At 47.6% G+C, this 13,751-nt stretch overlaps 1 pseudogene; it reads left to right on the top strand.

The window, feature by feature from the left end:
* The first annotated feature begins 12,248 nt into the window (after nucleotides 1-12,248).
* LOC133214192 (G-protein coupled receptor 35-like) lies at nucleotides 12,249-12,915 on the top strand (annotated as a pseudogene).
* Nucleotides 12,916-13,751: the final 836 nt, after the last annotated feature.

Genomic DNA, 13,751 nt, shown 5'->3' with positions numbered 1-13,751 from the left:
CTCCTTAAATAGTGACGTGAATGGAATGGGTCTTTTCATTTTACCTTTTATTTCTTTGAGAGTACTCAAATACGGAAACAGGAGCAGGATATACTTTGACATGGGTAAAGCACCAGAGAGAGCAATATGAAGAATAAACTGAAACCCAAATCTCATGCACAAATTACTATTAACATTAATTTCCACATATTACAAAGCAGCTTCTTTGCGTGCATGACATTGCCTTGTGCACCCAAACATGATTTTAATTAAGATCTAACTTATTCATGACTATAATTCAGATCTAACTGCTAGTCTAGTCAAACGAGTTTAATTATCCCCAGAGGGCACCTCTAAGGGAACTAGGTTTTCCTTTTCATCTCTCTATTTAGGCAAACACAATAGATGCTGGAAGATCAGTCTGAAAACCTGGGAATGGAAACAGCTTTATAAAGCTTGCGGTGAAATAAAAAAAAGAAAAAAAAAGAAAAAAAAATTGTTAAACAGGAATTTCATAAAGGCTCATTTAGTTGAATTTATTCTTGCAGACTACACAATAGGAGTGAGACAACGGAGATTATTAAACAACGTAAAGCCCATAAATTTTTCAGAGTTATTTCCTTCTCAGGCACAGCCATCTCTGCTGGGACCAGGGTTCTGCACCTTGCCAATGTATTCTGCTTTGCTGCATGATGTGCAATGCAAGGGTATAAACACATACGTAAATACCTGACTGCAGATTCATTTAAAAATGGATATATAGGCCACATGGCGACTCAGGCAGTTAAAGAACAGTACAATTAGGAACTAAATCCACTTTTTCTTCTGCTGCATTTTGCTTAAAGACTAGCAGGTGGCAGTGCATCCTTAGGAATGAGCTATGAAAAAGTAGCCACTGAAATTGCTCTTTATCATTTGCTGTAGGGGAGTTGGTCTCCTTTTCTTTTTCCTTTTACTTAACTTCTCTTCCTTTTCATATTTTTATTTTTCTTCCTAAGCTCAAATATTTTTTCATGTTCCTGCATTCATTTACGGAAAACAAATAAAAAAAAGCATTTCACATCCCGACTCTGTGTGTTCAGGTATAACGACATTTTTGGTTTATTTCTAAAGCTGCTCTCTCCTCCCAGGCATTTGAAAAAGTTAACCTGCAAGGTCAGTAAGAAAAACACTGAAATGAATCAAGCTATTTTGGGCAAAACCTGAAAGGAGAAGGCAATCTGAACAATCTCACTGATGCAAAGGATATCAGCCAGTTAGCTCAGTCTGCCATGGAAATATGCATTGTTGGTCTTTGATCAAAGACTAAAAACTTCTCTGGTTTCTGCAGGAAGCCTGGATGAGATTGAACACGCTGCAGGAGAGGAGAAAAAAAACCCCAATACCATTAACGTGTTGATTCACCTCAGGCAGAGAGGGCAGTCTCTATTGCAGGTAGCAGTAGACAGCTTCTCAGGGAGGATGACGGGGTATCCTGGCAGCATCTCCTGAAGCAAAGTCCAGTTCCGTGCACCGTGCGCTCCAAGGAACTTTTCTGGCTTTCTTCTCGCGCCCCAGTGCTGGGTGGTGAGATAAGGAATAGCCTGTCACGCTGTCAGCTCAAAGGAACATTACAGGTCTCCCAGCAGGGAAGAGTTCAGCTAACCCAACACAGAACACAAGTGCTAAAAAGCAACCTCAAAACTCTGCTTCCAGGAAAGAAAACATCCAGAGCCCAATAACAAAAACAGCAAAGCGGACCAATAGGCAACCTCAGGAAACCTGAACCCCTGTCATAAACATAACACCTCCGAAAAGAAAACCTGACAGAGACACTCGTTAATGCCGGGGAGCGGGCACCAGAGAAGCCGTGCGCAGACGGAGCTTTAGGCGGCCAAGCGAGGGCAGGAGCTCTATGTGTGCAGGTGATGCCTGCGAGAGAAACGCTGTTGGGTTTGCAGAAGCGGAAAAACCGCTTCGAGGAGCGCTCCCCGGAGGATGGAAACCGGGCGGGGAGCAGCGGTTTCGGAGCCCGTTGCCTCTGCGGCACGGAAAAGGTGAGCGTGTGCTGCCCCCAGGAGTCCCCACGTCGGTACTGCAGGTGGTGCAGAAGGCGGGGGAGAGCGGCTCCGGACGCCGCTCGCTGCTGCCATGTTGTATCGAAATCCCGGTACCTACGGGAAGGGGGGCCGCGCTGTGGCTCCGCCGAAAACGCAGCACCGAAACGGCCGGTGATGGGGCGGGTGCGGCGGTGATGTGGGGAAAGAGTCTGGGGGCCGCGTTCCGATGCTACTGTGTGTCCAAACCGCTGCACTGCACGGGGGGAAGCAGAGGAAAGTCGCCGGAAGATGGTCGGTGCTGGGATCACGGGGCCGATATCCGGAACTGACCGGACTGCAGAAAAGAGGCTGCACTGGTAAAGCTGAACCAATCAGAGAGGCGGAAAAGCGGTGCTAGGGGTGATTGACGGGCTCCTCAGCCAATGGCGGCAGGGGAGCCGACTGAGAAGACTCCGGAAAAGGGGCGGTGCTCGGAGTAACTGACGGGCACCTCAGCCAATTGCGGCACAGCGGGCGTGGTCAGAAGAAACCGGAAGAGGGGCGGTGCTCGCGGTGATTGACGGGCGCCTCAGCCAATGGGAGCCGCGGGTTGCATGCAAATTGTTTTCGGTTCCACTGCCGCTCCGCCTCCTGCAGTACCGGCTTTCGGCAAGAGGATGGCAGCAGCTAACGTTGCACTGAGCCACTCGTTTGCCCCGCCCCATCTCCGCTGCCTGCAGTACCTAATTCAGACTCACGATGTCAGCAGCGAACCGTGTCCTGTGCCACTCCATGCCCTTCCCTTCTATTCTCCACCACCTGCAGTACCGAGTTTGGACTCACGATGGCAGCCGCGAGCCGTGCCCGGCGGACTGCACCCCCCCCATATCTCCACCACCTGCAGTACTGGGTTTGGACACACGATGGCAGCAGTGAGCCGTGCCCCGAGCCACGTCATGCCCCCTTATACCTACAGCACCTGCAGTACCGACCTCTGGACACGTGGTGGCAGCACACGGTCAGTTTTCGGTACCCAGGAGGCAAAGGGCTGAGAGCAACGGCCGCTCCCAGCCCACTTTACATCCCCCGGGGACATCAACTGCCGACTGGGGACCTGAAGACTTTGCAATACCGGGGCTCGGTTAAATTGCTAAGGGAACTTTTATTGGAGATTCTTTCAGGCTTGTTCACTTTTATCCCTCTGTGTTTGCGTTGCATCAATTTATAATCACATTCTGCTCTTGCGCTCTTCATTCTCTTTATGCATTTGTATGGATTTGGAGGGTTTTTTCAGCTGTCCCTGCTTTTTAGTCTCTTTTAGTAACTATTTTTTTGAGCGTCCCATACCTAAAATGACATGAGAAACGGGCAAAAATGGTTTAAAGCAAATTACAAATGATCAAAAATGGAATAGAAATGGCCCAAAATGGATTAAAATAGGTAAAAAGTGGGTAGAAAAGAGAAAAAATGGCTTAAAACGGGTTAGAATCGGGCAAAATCTCCCGATTTAATCTCCTTCTTTGGAGACATTCAAAACCCGCCTGGACACGTTCCTGTGTAACCTTATCTAGGTGTTCCTGCTCCGGCAGGGGGATTGGACTAGATGATCTTTTGAGGTCCCTTCCAATCTCTAACATACTGTGATACTGTAAAAAAGGGACAAAAATGGCCATGAATTGTTCAGAAATAGCCAAAAAAAAGCTTTACATGCGTTAGAAATGGGAAAGATGGGTTTAAAATAGCCAAAAATAGCTTAAAACCGGTAAGGGCAAAAAAAATGGGATAGAAATGGCCCTAAATAGTTTAGAAATAAATAAAAATGGCTCAAAATAGGTTAGAAATGGGGAAAAATGGGTAACAAAAAAAATGGCTTAAAAGGGGTGAGAAATGGGCACAAATGTGTTGGAAGTGGCAAAAAATTGCTTAGAAATGAAGAAAAATGGTTTAGAAAGGGCCAAAATGGCTTAAAACAGGTTAGAATGGGACATAAAAAAGCTTCTAGCCACAAATGGCTGAAAATGGCATAAATCATGTTAGAAGTGGCCAAAAATAGGTTAGAAATGGTCAAAACCAGCTTAAAACTGGGGACAAATGGGCAAAAATGGGTTAGAAAAAGAGTGGATTAAACCGAGTTAGAAACGGGCCAAAATGAGGTGGAAATTGAAAAAAAATGGCTTTAAACGGGTTACAAGTGGCCAAAAATGGGTCAGAAACGGCAAAAAGAGTTTAGAAATAGCAAGTAAAAGCTTAAAAACGGTTTATAAGTGGCCATAAATGCATTAGGAATAGCCAAAAGAGGGTTAAAATGGGTCAGAATTCGGAAAAAATGGGTTGGAAACAGCCAAAACCAGTTTAGAAATAAAAAAAATTAAAAAAAAAAGCCACAATCGCTTAAAATGGGTTAGAAATTACCAAAAATGGCTTAAACCAGGTTAGAAAAGATCAAAAAATGGTTAGAAGTGGCAAAAAAATGCGTATAATGGGCTAGAAGTGGCCAAAATTGAGTTAGAAATGGCCAAAACCGGTTTAGAAATGGAGAAATAGATGTAACACGGATTAGAAATAGCCAAAAAATGACTTAAACTTGTAAGAAATGGGCAAAACCGGGATAGAAATGACCATACATGGCTCCTTCTTTCCCTCCCTCCTTCAATCCTTCCTTTTTTCCCCTCCCTCCTTGCTTCCCTCTCTCCTTTTTCCCTCCCACCTTCCTGCAGAATGAGAGTGAATACAAGAGCAGAGGTTCTGAGACAATCAAATGGAAGAGAAGGCAAGAGTACAACTGAATATGGGGAAGAGAATAGAAGGGAACAGAATCCAAGAAATTACTGGAGAAGAGCATCTAGGGGAAAAGAGTATCAGGGAACGTAAGAGATCTAATCGAATCTAAGATTAAGATTAGAGAACTGAAGAGCATCTAAGAAGATAATATAGGGGGAGAGAATATCATGGAGTAGAAGAGAATCTAAGATTAGAAGAGTAGAGAATCTAAGAGAAGCCAAGAGAGAAAAATTGAAGAGCATACAGGAAAAGGGAAGAGAAATTTAGAGAATCTAAGAGAAGGAAACGGAAGAGACTATAAGGGTATACAAGCAAATAAAGGAAGAAGGGAATCTAAGAGAATACGTAAGCAAATATAGAAGAGAGACGGGAATAAGCGAAAACACTACATAGGATAAGACAACGTAAGAGAAAATAAGAAAATGTAAGACTACAGAAAAAGGGAAGAGAATATCAAAGAGGGAAGAGACTCTAAGAGAGCATAAGGGAAAAGAATGTAAGAGGAATACATGAGGAGAGACTGTAACAGTATCTAAGATAAGGGAAGAGAACATAAGAGAATTTAAAAGAGAAGGGAATATAAGAGAATATTAGAGAACATAAGGGAAGGGAAGAGACTAAGAGAATATAGGACAATTGAAGAGAGTAAAGAGAAGGGAAGAGAAGAAAATGCAAAAGGACAGAAGGGAGTAGAAGAGAACAGAGATTAGAAAAGACTAGGAGAACATATGGAAAGAGAATATAAAAGAATCTAAGAAAACAGAACCGGAAGGGCAGAGACTATAAGGAAATGGAAGAGACTAAGAGGATACAGGAGAGAAGTACAAGAGGAACCAGGAAGGGAAGAGACTTAGTAAGAGAGTATTAGAGAGGACAAAAGACAAGTGCTCCTGGCCTGATGACACCTTTATTTTTTCAGGGCAACTATTTAATTGCATTAAAAGCAGGAACCGTTAAATATACATAGTCTTGTCTGTCACGGAGCTTCATCAAGCCGTGAGAGGCAGCTGCACAAAGGGAATCCTTTCTCTAAGGGAAGCGGCTGAGCAGTGATCTGTTATAGCTACCCATCTATGTGAGCTGTGCTGCGACACTAATGCCACCGACAGAGCAGCCAGGCTCCGGCAGCAGGCACTGAACAGGAGGGGGTGCTGCTGCGTGCACAGAAGGCAGAGGCACGTGCCCACAGCGCTTGCTGCCTGTGCCCTAAGCACAGAGTTTTCCATTCACATCCCCAGTGGCGTTACCTCTTCCTCCCGTGCCACTTTGCCATGCTTCATGGCAGCATCCAAGGACCTTGTCCCTGTACGGCTGGGTTCATCAGCACACTGCCTGCTGGGCAGTGTGCATCACCTGCAGGGCTCTGTGATCACCAAGGTGTGGCAAAGGCAGCAGCAAAGAGGGGTCCCTTGGAAATGTGCTGTCTGCCTGCAGGCACCGCTCTGTTATGGCGTCTTCTTGACATCAGGGGCTAAATACCCATCTCTGTCCCTGCGAATGCGTGGTGCCCGGGGCTGCCGGGAAAGCCAATCTGTGGAACAGGCTGTGTGTGTTCTTGTCTGTAAGCCCCCCCCATCAGCTATGGTACAGATGAAGCCTTGTCACTGTCAAATGTTTAGCAGGTAATACCCTTTAGTGAACTAGAAACCTGCACTGACGCCTCACGCCTGGCAGCCTAGGAAAGGTAGATGCATTTGGGGTTATGCACACGAAAGCTCTACATCCTCCTGCGGTTCAAGTGCCATTGTTCTTGTAGGTAAATGGAAAAGCAGCCTCAGGCCTCCTCCTGGGATCAGGGGTCCCTCAGCTGCACCAGAGGAGCTTTGCTTTCAAGATGCAATACTTGCTATGCCAGTACGTGACCAGTTTAAATAGGTTGAAATAAAAGTGAATTTGCCCAGAGCTGGGTGTTACTTGCATCGGTACTGTTACTTGTGGTAGCAGACATTTATTGTGAACCACATGCTGAACAGACCTCAGTATTTCAAATAAGCCAGTTTGCCCTCCCTGGCTGCATTAAAATACATTCCCCCAGATGAATTTAACCTCGTGTCAGCAAAGCACTTTAGCTCTAGGTACCAAAGACGAGCTTCAGCAAGGGCACAATCCCACCAGACACACCGAAGAGCGTGAGGATGAGAAGCCCTTGCATAAGAAAGAAGGGTAATTGTGGCTTTGGGGTATTAAAGAGACCCTCAGCAGCTGTAGGGAAATGCCTGCATTCCCTAGGGTTCTCATCACAGGATCACAGAATGGTTCTGGTTGAGAGGAACCGCTAAAGGTCATCTAGTCCAAAGTTCCCTGCAATGAGCAGGGACATCTTCAACTAGATCAGGGTGCTCAGAACCACATCCAGCCTGGCCTTGAACGTCTCCAGGGCTGGTGTATCCTCCACCTCTCTGCGCAACCTGTGCCAGTGCTTTACCACCCTCAGTACAGAAAAAGAATGGGGCTGACCTACAGCTCCTGGTTCTCCCTCCCTCCCTCCATTGCAATGATCTCAAACCAGGAAAGCAAATCAATCTGAGATTTCCTGTGACAATGTTTTCAATCACATGAATGTAACTGACTGGAAGGGAAAAAACTTCTTGAATTAAGCACGTAAACAAGTTGAACAAAGTAATTTCTTCCTTGTTCAAGCAGAGGATGTGCTTTTGCTCTGATTTACTGGCCCCAGGTATTTCTATAGCAGGATCTAGATCTGTCCAGCTGTTAAAAAGTGTCACTCTGCATTTATGCCAGTGTAAGAGGAAACAAAGGCCTGCATCCAGATCTTGAGCCCCAACTCAAGAGGGATGTGGAGCTGCTCGAGTGAGCCAGAGGAAACCACGGTGATGCTGCAAGGGCTGGAGTAGCTCTGCTCTGGAGCCAGGCTGAGACAGCTGGGCTTGTTCAGCCTGGAGAAGAGAAGGCTCCTTAAGGGGAAACCTTAGAGCAGCTCCAGTGCCTAAAGGGGCTACAAGAAACCTGGAGAGGGGCTTGGGACAACGACCCGCAGGGACAGGACAAAAGGGGATGGCTGTAACCTGACACAGGGGGGACTGAGATAAGCTCTCAGGCAGAAGCTCTTCCCTGTGAGGGTGCTGAGGCGCTGGCACAGGGTGCCCAGAGGAGCCGTGGCTGCCCCTTCCCTAGCAGCGTTCAAGGCCAGGTTGGATACAGGGGCTTGGAGCAACCTGCTCTAGTGTGATGTGTCCCTGCCTGCCCCTGGCAGGGGTTGGAACTGGATGAGCTTTAAGGTCCCTTTCAACATGAACCATTCCATGATTCTATAAAATGCAGAAATGGGGAGGAGAACTGCAGGCCAATTACAGACCAATTGGGGAAAGCAGAGGGTAAATGCATTTCCTCTCCTGGCAAAGTCAGAGGAGCATGTGCTACAATTACCAGACATACCTCCTCTCTCCTCTGTTGCTTCCTCTTAGCAGAAACCTTTCTTTTCTTTTCGGTCTTGCAGCTGAAAGAAAGAGGTTAAAAAGAACTTCTGGAGCTCCTGAAAGGGTCTGTTCTGGCACACACAATGTCCACACGAGTGCACGCTGCTCCGAAACAGAAGGGTTCTTGTATTTACCTAGGAGCAAGAACTGGGTTTTTCTTCAGTTCAAGCAACCCCTGATATGAGTCCACAGCATCAACACTGATGAGGCTGATAGGCTGGTGTGTCTAATACCAGATATCACATCTTCCACCTTGCTTACCTTAGGGTTCAGCACAGCTGCTGAGCACCACTGCTAGCCACCAAACACACCGGCTGAGGAAGTGATGAGTGATAAGAGGCTAGACCTCAGTGGAAAGTTCCGCCACTGTTTATTTAGCCAGCAGATCGACACTCAAGACCAAACGGGGGTAAAATCTCCTACACAGGAGGAGGAGGTGCCAGGGAAACCCTTAAGTACCAGCGAGCTGTTGGTGCTGGGCACCAGCCCTGTACATGTAGCCTGTGCCCATCCTGCAGCCCCATGGGCTGGCCCTGCTCCTCCTGGCCAGGATACGTGGCTGCACAGGCCCCACACGTCCTGCCTCTGCTGACACCCGCTGCTGATTCTGTGGCCCTAAACCTACAGGGAATATCACCTGGGGTGCACTCTTGCTCTCCGTGAACTGCTGCTCAGGGTCCTGCTGGGGCTGCAGGGAGGCAGAAGAGCACCAGGTACCTGGTTTCTGCGCAGCAGCGCAGCCCCTGCAATGCAGACGTCCATGCAGTAGGTCGTCATCTCTTTCAGTTTCTGTTCTTACTCCAGGGTATTCTCTGGGCACTTTACCTGGAAGATCACAGCACGTTATTTCCTAACAGGAGCTGGGAATCAGAAGCTAAATCCATTCTAACGTGGGAAACAAGCGATTCAAAAACGTCCCTTTTTTGACCAAATGAACCCCTGCATCTGCTCCCAAGGTCTTCTGAAGCAGTTCCGTGGTTAGCGTGATGACACTGCTGCTTTCAAGGGATGTAGTGACATGAGCCTGAAAGAACACAAAAGAACAAAGCGCTGTGCCTTAGGTCATTGTATCTGAGAGCTGTGAACAACAGCAGCAAGGCCAGAGCAGGCAGTCGCCACATTTCTTCATGCTGTTTGGAAACAGGGAGGAACAGCCCCTCACCTAAGTGCTGTGGCTCTCACCTAGAGCTCTTCTGCCCCAGAGGCAGTGCGTCCGCTCACTCTTTCTGGCTGTGCTTCCCTCCCAGGTCAGCTCGCTGCCCAGGGCCTGCCCAGCAGTGCCCATGGTTGCATTAACACCCCTGGGAAGTACTGCCCTGCCCAACTCTAGCCTCATACCTGTGCAGCATACATATTACACCTTTGCTGACAGCTACCCATCCCTTCGAGAGGAAAAAACAGGGCTGTTGCCACAGATGTGGCAGGTTGGAAGGCAGCCGATGCAGAAAACGCCATGCTGTACACCATGCTTCCCACCCCGTTTCCTTCTTCTTCTGCCTCTGCTCAGTTCGGGTCCCTTCCCTCACCCACCACACCTCCTGTGCTGTCCTTAATCACTTCAGCCACCACAGTCACCGCTCACCCCTCCGGTACCTGCTCACTTCTGAGCCCCCCACACAAGGAAGGAAGGAAGGAAGAGGATTTTACAAGCAAGGGGTCTGGTGCATCTGCTTCTTCGTAGCATCCTGCTGGGAAAGCCACTGGATGTTTGCCACCATGGTGCTACTGTGGCACCCACAGTGCCTTCAGCCTCTGCCTCACTTCTCCTCCTCCATGCTCTGTTAAAGGTCTGGAAGAAGCCTGATACTTGCTGAGCTGCTGGAGGAAACAAGCCCACCCTGGCCTTCCACGGAGGAGGACGGCTACTGCCCAGTTCTCCCAGTCTATGATGGGGGGAAAGCAGGACACACGCCAGCCACAGTACTGCAGACCTCGTCCATTGAGCCCCAGACTGTTCCTGGTCCTCCAGCAGCAACAAGATGCTGTTTTACAGCCATCTCCATCCTTTTCTCACAGCTGCATGCTGCTGCCTAGCTCCTCTGATGCTGCTGCCACCTTATCTACCCCACCGTAAAGCATTTCCAGCAGCCACAGGATATGCTAGCTTATCAGACTGCACCTCTTTAAAGATATTTTGTGCTCACCCATACCCCATCTGTGCTACATGGCCTGCTTTAAAACTCTCTGCTCATTTCCTCCCTCCTCCCACCAGTCTCTGATCTGCCTGGAGCACTTCTGAGCCCCAGTGCTGGGAACTGCATTTGGGCCACACCTCCAGCTCTAAGGGTGGTGTCAGCCACAGCCCTTTCATGCAGCAGAGCACACCGGTCCGGTTTGCCTGCCTTGTACTCGAGCACAGAGGCTGCTGCTGGCACTGCAGACCAGGGCTGATGAAAGCAGTCTGGGCATCAGCCATGCCAGCAAAGACATCTGCCTGATGCGGTTAATGAGCGTAACAATGCGGCAGCTTCAGCCTCTGATGTAAGCTATTTCCCTACTGCTACTTACTGCAGTTCAGAGAGGTTTTCCTCAGGTGACAGCCAACAGCTTCCCTCCAGCGTGCAGGCAGTGAGCAGCAAGCCTCTGTTGGGAAACCCAGAGTTGAGCACACAAGAACTGGAGACAGCTCTGTGCAGGAGTCACATCAGTGCCTGTGAGTGCCTAAGACACTTACCTATCCCCCAGCAACTGAGTTATTTGTGCATTTATCGGTCACTGAAGCCTGATTTTGCAGCAAGTGCTCTCACCAACTGACCACAGGGAGGTCTGAGTTGCTTGCATAGGCAAATAACTGCTTAACCAGGCCTGTTCAGTCATGGTGTTCCTTCCTAAATCTCTAAAAGCTGCAGGGTTTCACCACTTCAGTCTCCTGTAGGAAAGGCAAAAAAACGTACTTCAAATTCAGAGGTTAAATTCCTTCCAAAGTGCATTTAGGTGCAAGCAGAAATTCAGGGACGTATACACAGAATCACCAGTTCAGAGAACTGTTCCTTCTGCAGGCCACATATACAGCCACCGTGCACAGGATGGGCCCTGACAAAAGCTGATTTTTATCAGCCTGTGAACTCACACTATCCACATAACCGGTTTGCTTGCAGAACATCCTGCAGCCAGTGTGACACAGACTCAGTAGCTACTACCTACTTACATCTGATGGACTTGGCAGGGTGGCAGAATGCCTGCCTTGAGCAGGAGCCATCTCATGCAGCCCTTAATGGCAAGTTCCTTGTTTTGCACTGGTGTTCCCTCTTTCAGGTGTGTCTGTGTGCTTTACATCCACAGAATCCAACTCTCTCCTGGAATGCATGGGCTTACAATCAGGTTAATCCTTGCACCTCCCCACTGCCCTCACAAGGAGTGGACAGCTACATGCCTCACTCACTCACTTAGGGTTTCAAGCATGCCTTTAGGATGCAAGAACTCAGATTCATCACCCTTCCTCAGCTTTGAGCAGGAGCTCCAGGTTTGCAAGGCAGCCCAAAGGCTCAGAAACCTGCCCAGTTAGAGCCAGAGCATGAGCATGTTCACCAAGAGACATCTGCTATGCCCCTCCAGGCCTTCACACTGCTCCTCCGTCTCCCAAGCCAGCAGACCTGCTAGAAGAGCTTTTGCTCATGGGCTGTGCTGGGCTTTAGGTTTGGTTGCTGCAATCCCTGCCTAGCTCATAACCAAGCTAAGGGTAATCTTACCTCACTTGCACAGCCTGGCATAAGGAATCCCATTGTCACAGAATGCCCTCACTGTCTATAGGGGTTCTTCTCACTGCTATTCCACCCCTTCATTCAAGATGCCACTATTTAATACAGACTGTCTGTCGTGTCCTACTGGAAGCGTACTTGGAGATATTTACTCCTAAACTAAGTAAATACACACAGTTTGACAAAGGACGCATCCCAGTTAGAGGCTGACTGAGGCAGCCAGCTTTGTAGACTCAAATTCACATTTGTGATGGGCAGAGTAAACAGTTACTTAAACACCTCATTTTCTACGGGATATGCATCTATCAAGAGGCAGGAGGAAAGTCTTACCATGTCTTTTCCTATTCCAGGTCTCAGAGCATCACACAACTTCTGCACAGCACGACAATGACTGTGTCCAGCAACTGCAGTATCACAAGTCTAGAGCTTTATCACCGTGTCTGTCTCTTCGAACTTGCTCTGTATAACGTCATTTTCTTTTTTGGAGCTCTATTTAATGCCCTTGCCCTCTGGGTGCTCTTCTGCAAGATAAAGAAGTGGACAGAAACAAGGGTATATGTAATCAACTTAAGTCTTTGCAGACTGTTTTGTCATCTGCACCTTGCCTTTCATGGCTTATCTGCTCTGGAATAAGTCAGCCCGGGATGAACTCTGCCAGTTTACTGAGACAACACATTTCATCAACATGTTAGTGAGTATCTACGTAGTTACATTTATCTCCACTGACCGATACATTGCTGTGAAACACCCCTTGAAAGGCAGGGCCTTCAGGTCTCCATCAAAGGCAGCCCTTCTCTGCGGGTTTCTGTGATAATCGGTGCCATGGCACAGATTTGGCAGAGCCAGTCCACCCTCTGCTTCCAGAAGGATACCACCATGCCTGCTGCTCTGAGCCTGCTTTCCATGTTCTTCCTTTTTATTCTTCCATTAGCAATCTTGACTTTTTGCTCCACAGAAGCGATCGGTAGCCTGTCCAGGCAGCGAGAACTTGTCTTGGTCTGACTGAACATCCAGTCTGACAGCTGAGGGTAGGAAAAATGGGCAGGTCTGGCTGACGGTCCTGCGCGCTAGGATGGAGCTGCCTCCCTGAGAGTCTCCTCACAAACTGGACGTGAGCATACAAACGCTTTAGCTGCACAAGCCTAAACAGGAGGGTCCCTGCATGCTCCTAAGAGAAAAGCTTGTAAAATCCCTCTCCTTCCTTACAGTTTCTGAAAGAAGAATGGGTAAGAAATCCATCAAAGAAAAGCACATTTACGTTTTAAAGGCCTGATAGTTTGACAGTTTTAAAATCTGCTAAGAATTCATAGCAATTTTTCCCTGAAGTGAATCTATTAAAAAAGTGAAATTTCATATTAAATTGGAAAATGAGCTTTTCATACTGATGAAATAAAGCTGTTTTGTTGAATTTGCATCCCTTGGAGAAAATCAGTTCCCTTCTTAGGATTTAAAAGGCAAATGAAAGAGAAAACCCAGCTCTACAAATCCTGTTAGAGGATAAATGCAAATAAATCTACTCCTTTCCTTTCTAAGTACCACAGCAGCATTATTCTTGGTGTCACAAGGTGGTGCTCTTCCTTTCAAGTCATCTGTTTCACCCTAAAAACGACCCCATTGACTTAAAGAGGAAAGCACACTTACTGTGACTTACCCGCATACACTGTCTTTGTTACTGAAAACGAGAAGCATCTCATCTCTAGCACTATTTTGGCACAAAGATGTACAATAGCCACTTTTCTTCATAGGTGACATGCTTGTTAACTTGGACATGGTCATGCATGACCTGCACCAAACTATTTTATAGTCCTAAGAACCCTGGATTAATTGAGTATTTAAAA

This window comes from Neopsephotus bourkii, unplaced genomic scaffold, assembly GCF_033783945.1.
Source record: "Neopsephotus bourkii isolate Nb327-2 ecotype Australia unplaced genomic scaffold, CSIRO-AGI_Nbou_v1 NB_873, whole genome shotgun sequence".
NCBI lineage: Eukaryota > Metazoa > Chordata > Aves > Psittaciformes > Psittacidae > Neopsephotus > Neopsephotus bourkii.
The sequence above is the reverse complement of the archived record's forward strand: the minus strand, read 5'-3'. Positions and strand labels throughout refer to the sequence as shown.